The sequence below is a fragment of the Diospyros lotus genome, chromosome 5, assembly GCF_014633365.1.
Source record: "Diospyros lotus cultivar Yz01 chromosome 5, ASM1463336v1, whole genome shotgun sequence".
In the NCBI taxonomy this organism is placed as follows: Eukaryota; Viridiplantae; Streptophyta; class Magnoliopsida; order Ericales; family Ebenaceae; genus Diospyros; species Diospyros lotus.
In genome coordinates, this window is record NC_068342.1 from 2268955 (window position 1) to 2281722 (window position 12768).

The following is a 12768-nucleotide window of genomic DNA, read 5'->3' on the forward strand; positions in this document are numbered from 1 at the left end:
CATATAACCATTAGATAATAAAAGAGTTGATCGATACAAATAACATAATAAGACCCAATATACCGAATCCACTTCCCAGTTAAGCACTTTTGGCCGAAAAGAGTGCTCACGTCACGTCCCCATTTAAAATTATTAAAAAAATCATAGGGGCAATCGCCTGACCGTGGACGGTTCGATTATATAAAATAATGAATGATATATATAATAAAGGTATCATCACATCAATGTCACGTGGTTTGTTTCCGTCAGTGTCGTGAGACTCACGTCGGAGCGATCCGATTTAACGCCGTCGTTTCAATTGCCGACAACTAATTTGTCCCCTTTCTACCCTGGAAATTGCTTTATTATCCAATTATTATTATTTAAATATACCAAACTCACGGTTGCGTGAGCAATGGATGGATTTGATTATCCAATTGTTTGAATCGAATAGAGTCAATTTATGTTAAAAATTGATAAATAGATGGTCAAATAAAAATATTAAATTAATTGAAAATTTTTAAAAAAATACAAAAAAACTCAGAAAATGGGTCAAAAATGATATTGTATTTGATATTTTGATTAATTTAATTATTTTAATCTTTTTTAATATACAGAATGAGTCAAATTAAAAGAATCAAAATTATCAAATTTAAAAATTCAACTGATCACGTCTACACCTTAAATTGAATCAAATGAATAATTTCAATTAATTTGATTTGATTATTTTAATTTAACATAAATATTATTTGTCTCTAATTAATATATATATAATAATACAATACAAAGAGGCTGCATCTATACAATATGTTATTTACTTGCATATTATATAATTACAATTATATTAATAAGGAAACAAAGTAGTGGCCAAGAACTTGATGAGTTGAATTAGTGCAATGACTTAAAAGATAGATTTATGGCTGAAAAATAGTATTTAGTTAGAAAACAATAATAACGTTGGAAGCCAAGATCCTCATAGACTACACTAAATATTCAGTTCTACATGTATATAGATTGTCTTTACATACAGATTTATCTAGTAAATGCACTAAGGGGGAATGTCACACGTTCTTGAAAATTAATCAAATAAAATTCATACACTCCAAGTAAAAAAATAAAAAGATTTGCAATGAGTTGCCTGAGAAAAAAATATAAAAATATATATGATATTATAACATCTAATTATTTAAATATCAATTAATGATAAATCTATCATATTTTGTAATATTTTAAAATATTAACTAATAATAACTAGAGTTAAATAGAGATAAATATTATGACGACAAATGAGTTGTTTAATTGTTAACTAACATATGATATAAGTATTTTACATTTGCAAATGTTACTTTTTATGTTTATATATATTAAATAAACACCGGTTGCACGTCTTACTTTACAACCACTGCCAAATTTTTATTTCTTATTTTAGTAGTCTAATGGTTGACGAGACACCCCACCTTCCTCTTAAGCCATATATATCATGACACATTAGGCACCTAAAATTACAAGGTCCGAAATTTTAAAAAATTATAATATTTATGTATATATTTTTTATTTTTTAATAATTAATATTTTATTTAAAAAATTAAGTACAAAACATTATAATTTTTTTCACTTCCATTCAACATTTTCCAATTTTTAACCTACTATGGTGTTCTCAAACCCCAATATCCCATAAAACCACATTCCCTCCCCAATATCTCATGAATGTATAGTTTTTTGTTGGCACTGATTGAAACGGCCTGCCTCCCAGAGCCCCTATCGTAGATAGAGGATTCGTGAGAATGTCATTATTTAAATGATATCGAACAATATCATAAACTAAAACTCTTACACGACTCTTTTAGAAACCATTACTCTTTATCACAAGTCATTTAATAGTCATTCTTACCTAATCATTCACAACTTGGGCCCACCTAGGCCTACATAACATACCTCCATCTCACAAACATAAAACATTACTCTTATCCAGACACACGACACCCAGAATCTAGTTTTAGGAGAGCTTTGCACTTGCTACCATGATATGACGGCTTGGACCAAAACCCCGCTGAATGTACTTGCTATCTTAGGCGTTTCTCTTATCTAGAATGATGGAAAGCAAATGTGAGTCGCGAGACTCAGCAATCTCATGAAAGGAAGGCTATAGGTTTAAGATAGGACTCTTCCCAACATCCCATGCAATTCATGTCAATGCAACCACACCATATCATGATCCATACGTGCCTTACTTCTAAATGCATAACATAAAATCAACTACACATAAAAGGGTTCTTGGGGCCCACATAAGCCATACATTGGCACCAAAGTCCCGCATACAAACATGTTGGCAGCCTTTTATAGGCTACCATATCACCTCTATTCCAAACATGCTCTCTCCTGTCATCATATCGTCTTATCATGCCGTTGTCGTAGGACTCTAACACCCGGTCTTGTTATTGCCGTGGGACTCTAACTCCTGATCTTATTATTGCCGTGGGATTCTAACCCCCGGTCTTATTATTGCCGTGGGACTCTAACCCCTGGTCTTATCATGGACCACGCCGCCATGGGTCTCACCGTGGCCATGTCCAGCACCATACTCAACACTTAAAACCGCACATTCTCACCATGCAGTGCAACCAATAAGAAATGCAACGACTTTTGTAGCATAAACGTGATGGCAAGGCCCCCATAAACCAAGCATCAGGCTATGCTATGCCCACACATAAGAATTCACACATGCGAAATGTCTCTAAATGCACTGGCTCACCTAGAGAACTCAGGTTAACTCTTAGACCAACCGGGTCATGTAGATGCTCACACATCCCATCACACACAAAGCATGTCCCCAAATGAATGCAACCCAATGCAACACACACATCATGATATGCACAAGCCAAGGCAGAAATTTGGTAGCACCAGCTCTTCTAGCCCGTCTAGTGCTTATCGTAACAGTCGATGACTGGCGCCCATACATCTAACCATCTACTGCCACGACCTACGGTCAACAATCAGTGGCTTTGTACCCCATACCCTTAGACACACTTACTGACACTATTAACTTTATATCTTCTAAACTTAACGTTACAGTACATTTCTCCATAACTCTACATGTATATAATCCCATGAACATTATAATACCGTTCTCATTCTCATCTCTAATAAACATGGAAATGAACCACTTACTTTTCCAATTAAAGTCTTTAACATAACCCCATAAATCATACTGACTCTTCTAAGAACCTAACACATCGGGTTCGACATCATTCCCAAGGAAAACGGAGCGATACGAAGCTCTGTAACAGTCAAAATGAAAGACACCAAGATATCCTCACTTAGCTCATTCTATTAATAATAAACTCATTAATAAAATATGAGTCATATGGTGGTTACCATGCGGATTATTATTATTAATGCGTGGAACCGAATCAAGATGAGGGAAGGTTTAAAATACAAGAAATCTCGAACACTTTCACAAGAAATAAATAAAGCGAGGAGAGGGTTAGGAGCTTGACTGAAATCAACTGATTCCGACCTCTCTTGTGCTCGTATTGCAAAGTAAAATATTTTGCTGATCATTTTTCATGCCGAAAAATTCTAAAATTCCTTTATTTTTCCCTTATTTTCCTTCTTTTTATTTTCTCTCATTTATTTTATTTTCCTTTATTTCTTCTCCTTCCTTTCTTCTCCCGCCTCTACTCCTGCAACGCCATGCTTCCCCTTTTCTTTTCCTTTTCTTCTTTTCATTTTTCTTTTCTTTCTTCTTTCTCTTCTTTTCTTCCTCCCAGCATCGACGCTGGCCTGCCGCTGCTCTTCCTCGTCGGCCTTGGCAATGGCTGCCATGGTCGATTGGCCTTCGAGCTATCTCTCTCTCTATCTCTCAGCTCATTGCTCTTTCTCTTGCAACCTCTCCCTCTCTCTCTCTATTTTTATTTCCAGCGAAATTGGCCCCTGTAGCATGTTTGGGGGCCACGCACATTACATATAAGTATATATGTATATGTATTATATATATATATTTATATATTAGTTTATTAATTTAAGTTAAGTTAATTTAATTTAATTTACACATTTTTATTATTATTAGCATTATCCCTATTATTTTTATTAATTTATTCCATAATTTTCATAAATACTCTCAATTAAACTAATTAATTACCTTAATTTCCTATTTCCTCAAAACAACATAGATAAGTATTTTTTTTCAAAAATCTCTAAATACTCTAAAATATCTCAAACACCCAAATTTATTATTATTTTTTTTACTTGTCTCTAAATTTTTGGGATGCTACACTGATTTTCTTAAAGTTTCAAGAAAAATTAAGTTTTGTTTTATTTTGTTTATTATTGTAAGTTGTTTGATTTTTTTTTCTTATATCTGAGACATTGTATTTTAGTTGAAAATTTATTATTATTAAGAGATTATTATATTTTATAGTTGATTGAATTTTATTTTTTACTTAATAAAATAATAAAATATTTATGTAAAAAAATGTATTATGTTTTTTTTTATAAAAAAATTAATGCTCGAAGGCCTCAAAAAATCCTTTTACCTAAGACCTCCAACTCTGTTGGATCGACACTAGAGACACCCTTCGTTGTTGGTGTTTATAGGATGCAATCATAGTTCAAATACAAACTCACTTACGATATTAGACTTGATCGTATATGACGAAGATAAGGACTCACACTACACACTGATAGAATTAAGGTAAGAAGCTTACTTCTTTTTTTTTTTTTACAATAATATTAGTCAAAATAAAAAATATATGATTAAAAAATAAATTTTATAATCACACTCAAATTTGACTGCCCATGTGATACAATCGTGACTTTCTCATTTCTCATATTAGGCTTATATAAATACATGAAATCTAAAATTATGTCACGTCATTTATTATGTATGATTATTTTTATTTTTTTTAAATTAAGTCTAATTCTACCGTCATAGTGTGTAATGGGAGATTGAATCTTACCTTACAGGTTGAACAAGTTTTGGACAATTTTGGGTTAAGAGACAATCATCAAACACACTCTAATATGAAGATTTTAAATTGACTCTAGACAAAAGTGATGGTGATAAATTTCAATCGTCATCAAAATATGAATTTTTTTATTAAATTAAAATGATTAATTATATAAAATAATAATTTTTGATTTTCCATTCTGGTATCTTATTGACTCTATGTTAACAATTTAATAATATGTTATTATGTATTTAAATATAAAATCATTATAGCCGTTGAAGGTAATTTTATTTTATATTTTATAAAGATTGCATCCCTCGTGGCAGCGTACGTTCAGATCCCCACACGTGGCGCCGCGTTCACATTTGGAATTGTTAATAATAATGTGAGGGGAGTAAACGACGTCGTTAGTTGCCGGTGGCCATGGATGGAATATATTACTTTTTTTATTTAACTTTTATTTTTAATTTAATTTATATCATATTTTATATTTTAATAATAATAAAAGCGGATTCGACACCAAAGCTGTCGACAGAGCATCATTATTGCACCTGCCGATAGCAATCCCTTTCAAAAATCGGCGGCTTTATTAATTTGTTATTTGAAAGCAATTGTGTTCGTTAAATTGGGTTATTGTTTAGTAAATCATACTCTTTAATAGCTAAGTTTTAATGAGTATTTTGTATTTAATGATTAAATACTTCTAAGTAGATGGCTTTGTTATCTAATAAAATTGTTTACAAGCTAGAAATAAGTTGTAATAAAATATAATTTATTTAAAAATATATATATTTATTATTATTTAATCCTTACCATAGCCATACGTATTATTATTAAAATAAAAATGATATTTTAGACGACGAGCGAATAATATTTTAATTAAATCAAAATAATTAAACTAAACAAATCGAAATTGATAGTTTGATACCATGCAATTTGTATTTTGATTCGATTTGATTTTTAAATTTGTGCATTTTGGTTATTTCAATTTGATTTCATTTTCGTATTTAAAAAATCAAACTAACTGAATTGATCAAAATATCAAAAACAATATCATTTGTTGACTAATTTTTTGGTTTTTAATTTTTTTGGTTGATTTTTTTTATTTGTTCAATTTGAGTAAATTGGTTGGCTGGGTACTAAATCGATCCAATACTTGTCTTCTGACTATCTTTTACCTTGCAGGTTGGAAGATCATTCTACAACTTTAGACAATCGAAGACCCTTTTGAAGCCATTTTTCGATGACCTCTTCTACTTAGCCCTACCGACTTTCTATTAAGGTTCTTCGAAACAAATAAGTTTTAATTGTTATATTACGATGAAATGAATTTTTTTTACAATGTTTTCAAACAATCCAAGGAGCATTTGCATTAAAATAATTAAAATAGTTTTAAGGATGAATATCACAACCCTTAGTAATCCAAGAATTTTAAAATAAATAAGATAACTTTAAAATAATTAGAACTGCTCCTTAAGAAGTTAGTTCTACTATAAAAATATGATATCTTATCAGTACAAGTATAGTCTTAATAGAGTTCTAAACGTATCTCAATTAGATGAATGACTTCATATTTATAGACAACAAGACTGACAAATAGAGGAGTATCCATGTATTTTGTATAAGATAGGAAATTTTGCCTTATTTTCATTATTTTATACAATCTTCTTGCCTTTTTTTTATTATTTATGAAATGGGCTTAGAACTGATCTTGGTGGGGGCTCTAAGCGACTGCCTTGAAAATATAACCTTAGAGTCGACCTTGACGAACCATAACCTAGAGGGTTTCCCAAAAATTATGTCTGGGAGATGAAAGAGGCCCCCCAAGAGGGTTTTCATAGACTGTTTTATCGAAAAAATCATGCTAGACATATAACTTTTTTATACATCTTGAGCAATATAAGGAGGTATTATGACTAAAATAATCTTCGCCTCACATGCCCTTCACGCGCTTTTATGCACCTCACCTCATGAGAAATTTTTTTATTATTAATACACTTTTATGTAGCTAAAAATATATATAAAGGTATATCAATAATATTTTTTTTATGAAAATGGTCTCTTTGGTCTCCTTTTTGGGTCTCTCTTCTTGAACCTGTCATGAGTTGTACCCTACTTGTGTAAGCACATCAAAAATAAATTAATTAATTACGCAAAATAGATAGCATGCTCTCAAAATAAATGTACCAACACAGCAATCAAATTTGATGACGTGTCGTGCAGAAATATGACGCTAGATCTAGAGACTGGTGGATTTCCTTTCAAATCATGCACTAGGGACGGCGGATATGAGACTTTTGCCATCTGGGGCAAGCCATGAAGAGGAGTGCACGAGAATTAAGCCGAGAAGGGAATGATGATTTCCACACTTATCCAAATAAGCATAATCACGGCGCATATGAATAATGCAACTAGGGCGAATGATAAACAATTGGGCCACGCTGGGGCCACGGCAGCGCCACCGTAGGGCCCCAATGGCACGATACACGACTCAATTGGGCATAATATAGCTAGACGATGGATACCAAAGCTTAAAGCAAGGACCTAGATGTTGTCAAGAAGAGCCCCGAAGATTCTAAGGGATTCTAGGGGGTCCTATATGACTTTGGACATGATGACTAGGCGGTGATGTGGTGTTTGCACGGCAAGCCTACTCAAACCTGTTTCAAAATTATTTAAGATTGTCCAATTCATTCTAAGTGGTTCTCTTATTGGTAAAATAAAAAGATTTAGAGAGGAAGGCTAACTTAACAATGCAAAAGGTAAAGATTACTTGCTGAGTGCAACACGGGGGCCCCAGATAATTGGAGGTCGGTAAAAAAGATGGACAAAAGTGAGAATCCCAATTCATTTGATTAGATATATTTTATTCAATACTTGAAATTAATTTAATATACGTGTGTAATTATTGATGTGATAATACATCTATTATAAAAAAAATATAAAAGTGAGAATCTACATGTATACATATGAGTGAGACTCACACGCTTGTTAAACTCTCGATTTTACGGGATACGATTTTACGATTTTTTGCATTGAAAATCCTTATGATTTTACGATTTTGAAGTTGAATTATACTCGATTTTACGATTTTACATGTCGAAAACCCTTTTACGATTTTATAATTTTAATAACCTTGGACTCACATAAACAATTTTATTTTTATTTTCTTTCATAAATGTATACGTGAGTTTTACTCAAATATTTTTTTTTTTTTTATAACAAGTGGCGTGCTACATGAGTAATGACACATATCTCTTAAATTAATTTCAGTTATTAGATAAATTACACATAATTAAATCAATTGAAATAAAATTATTAAAATTGAAACATTTAGATAAATTTATAAATTCATAAAATATTTTTTTTCCTATTTACCCTAAAAAGAAATATTACACTTTATTTGTCTTTTGCTCTTTCCCCCCTATGGTTGAGCATTTGATGGCTTAATTGACCAATTTGTTTAAATTGAATAAATTAAATTTATGTTAAAAATTGAAGTCAATTGATTGAATAAATTTTCAAATTAAAAAATTTAAATCAATAGAAAAAAATAAAATTATAAAATGTAAAAATGACATCATTTTTAATATTTTAATTGATTCAATTATTTCATTTTTTTAATATACAGATCAAAACGAAACTAAATAATTAAAATTATCAAATTTAAAAATTAAATTAATTTAATTTAATTTACAATTTAAATGAATTGAATTAAACCAAATTAATAATTTCAACCGATTCAATTTAATTATTTTAACTTAAACCAAAACACTTGACTATCTCTAATTAAACTAAAATAACTAAAATTATTACACTTAAAAATCAAACTAAAGTAACTTAAAACTTAAATTAAATGGAATCAACAATTTTCGACCAATTATATTTTTTTATTTAACCGAGACGTCACCCAACTAACTAAATATTTTAGCGGGGGCTGATGAATGCGCCCAGGGGCTTGATATTGTTTGATTCGTCACGTGTATGTATAGCAGGAGCTTGGAACCCCTGAATGTGGACCTTAAAGTAGTTATGGCCATTCATTAGTCTTTGACTTACAAAATTAAATAGTAATATCAATCACCATCGTCAGTATACGTTACTTTTCGGAAGATGCGCCTTAATTATATATAATTTTTGTAAATATAAAAATAATATTAAAAGTCGTTGCTAATTACAATACCATCAATTATGTGACAGCTTCCTAGTAGACAAACCTAAAGAGACTATATATCATTATTTCTTCTATATAACACATTCTTTAATAAAAATATGATAAATAATTAATAATATCATTATTAACAAATTTTAATATTATTCAAAATATAATTACCCTTACCCATCTTAATATTGGCTATAGTGAACATATAAAATGGTGGTTAAATTTATAATTTAATCTTTATATTTTTATAGTTTTTTGTGTAATAATTTAATTTTTTTGTTATTTTAATTTTATTATTAAATTATATATTTTTAAGTCAATTATGTATCTTGTTAACTTGTCAAGTGACTCGTGTTGACCAATAAAAGAAGGTGACGTTCTTCGGTGGAGTGAGCACATAGATTGTGGCAGCAAACATTTTGTCATTGGAGGTGAAAAACATACGCGACGAGGTGTTGGGGTGGTGGTGAGACATATCCACTAGTGGCTATGGATGGAAGGATCAGTAGAGGAAAGCCCCAGTGATGGCTGTTGTGTCGTGCAAAGTGACCAAAATTGATTTTATGCCCGAATAATTCTACATTGCCTGACGCTCTTACCAACAGGCTTACCAAATGGGGTCAAAATGACCCAGTTGCCCTCGCTTACCTTCGCCTCTCTTCTCTCTCCCTTCTCTCATGGCTGTTTTGCAGAGCTCTCGCCTCTTTTCTCTCTAGTCTTCTCCATGCGACCGTCGACCGTTGCGCCTCGCCTCGCTCATCGCCTCGTCGACAGTCATTGGAACGAGCGAGGCGAGGCGTGACAGTCAGCGGTCGCAGTCGCGCAGAGAAGGCAAAGAGAAGGGAGGCGAGGGCTCCATGCGCAGATCCTCCATGGGAGGAAAAAAAATAGAGAGACAAGGGCTGAGCTATGCAGTTGAGGGTGTTTTGATCATTTAGATTTTATTCTATAAATCTCTCTACGAGGTTTCTACCCATAGCAACGTTGTTTTTTCCTCTTATAATATCGAAAACAAAAATCTTATGAAAGGATCAAGTATTTCTCCTATGGTCACTTATAGTCTTTTAACTTTTCACTTCTTAGCTAATTCTTTATTAACATTTATGTATTACATACTCTAAAATTTAATTGTGTGTAATTAATTTATTTTTTTATAAATTCGTTGTTATTTTAATTATATTTGTAAATTATGTGTTTTTGTCACGTGATCATCAGGGTACTACCGTTGAGATGCGCCAGGCCAGGGCCGACAAGGAAATCTCTCGATTGCGTGCCAATATCGCGTTGGGCACCGCGCTGCATTATCACCGAATCAGATTTTGCCAGGTGGCTTGCTACGTCACTCCCTGGCTGCAAGTACGCAACAATATTATAATAATAGGGGCTCGCACGCTACTGCCCCTTTCTTAATTACAAGCATGGGAATGGGAATGATATGATATAATATCCCTACAAATAAAATTAATAAAATAACTTTGTAAAACAATTCAACGTGCCACGTCAGCACATTGATATACAATTATGTCTTTGCCATCTGTTATTGCGTGATTAGATTGATAATTAGGTCTAAATATATAATAAAATATAATTAAATCATAATTACCAAGTAATAGGATAACATTATATCATAACTACTCAAAAGCACTAAGACATATTTATTCATTTATTAAATTATTAAATATTAATCACTATCTGAGTCACTCCTAAAAGTAAATGAATCTCGATTTTAATGAGAACTTTTAATATTAGTTAATAATATTTTGGAGTTCATTCGATGAAAAGTTATATTTTATGGTGTATTTAATTGTATTGTCTACAATTTAATTCTAAATAATGATTGTCTAAAAAATAAAAATTACCCCACCCTTTTGAAAAATTAATTTTATGAAAATAAATTTTAAATACTTATACCATACACATATTTTTTCATAGAAAAATTACGAATGTTTGATTGTTTTTATAAAAAATATATGTAATAATTACACATTTTTTATGATAAATATGTAGAATTAAAATTATTTTTTATGAAAAATGGAACATCAATAGAAAATTTTCGATACCGTGTTTGATTGCTTAACATTTTCGATAAAAAGCTTCCCTTGAAAATTTTTTATAAAAAATGTTAAGCAATCAAAAATGCAAGTATGAAATTTTTTTCATTGATATGATATTTTTTATGAAAAATAATTCAAATCAAACGCACATTTACTTTATTATTTTAGTAAATAATTAATTATATATTTAAAAATATCTCTAACATATTTTGTTGAAAAATTAAATTTATTTCTTAATTTTAAGGCATGACTTTCAACACAAAAAAAAATAAAAACTTTACTACTACTGTACTTGTTGTAACTTATCTTTAGTCATGTTTTGTTTTTTTTTTTTTTGAAGGAAACATCGATGTTTTAGGAAAATATGTTATTTAATGTATTATTCGTTAAAATAAGTAAGATAAAATTATATTAAAATAAGATTTAAATATTTTTATTTTAAGATTTTTATTAAATTATTTAAAATATACTAAATAATATATGTATCATTTTTTTTTATTTGTAAGGTTCAAAATAAATTTATCTGGAGAGAAAGAGATAAATTTATCTAATGATTATTAAAAAAAATTAATAAATATCATAAAAATATTTTTTATATTCTATTTTTGTAATCTATATCTTAATTAACAAATATTAATTATGAGAAAATGTCAAGGAATAAGTCAATAAATTTTCTTAAATAATTTAATTTTTTTAATTATCAATATTATTTTTGCCGGAAAAGGTTTTTTTCTCTCGACAACAACCGTATAATAAAACCAAGTATGATAAGATGGATTCACAGCACATTCGGTAGATTAGATCCCTCGCGAGACTAAGCGAAATGAGCCGAATGGCTAAAATTATTAAATATAAATTCTCATCTAAAATTATTTGTTTGTTTATTTATTCATATTACCGCCGAGAGCAAGTGGGGAATATGCGGGCGGATTGGATCATAAGGGGGGCCCACCTGTGGACTCACGTTATTCACGGCCTCAATCTTCTGAATGCACTTTTGTAATATGGGAAACATACCCGGGGGCACAGCCGTAATTTAATCGCCACCCTCACTTCGTTCTTGTCATTGTCCCCAAAAAGATAATTTTAATGGGCTTTAAGTGAATGTTCATGGTTCTCTTTAATATCATGGTTAAAAAAGTATTAAATAAATAATTATTATATTTTATTTTAAATATTAATATCTTTTATTAATTATTATTGAAATATCATAATTTAATTTATATCTATGAATGGCTTCTTGAGCATTTAAGAGTCTAAAAGATAGAAGGTAATAAGAGGAGATGAGGTATTTTTTGGAAGATAAATTCTTCTATGCATAAATTAGTTCAAGTGAAAACTATAGTTCAATTTTAACAAGATTTTTTGGATACCCAAATGGGAGAAATCAATTTATACTTATAAATGTGAGGATTTACCACTTTTGAGGCTTAACCCATACCTTTGCCTAGACTTGTAACATACAAATTTTGAAAGTAAATTGAGTTATTTTCGTCAAAGTATGATATTGAAGGGTCTCCGAGAGACCTTCAAGTCTCTCAAAGAGTCTTTCTATTATGTCTTAAAATATAAGTTTGATTGAGAGTTCTCGTAAAGTTTGTTCGATAAATCTCTTGAACTCTTT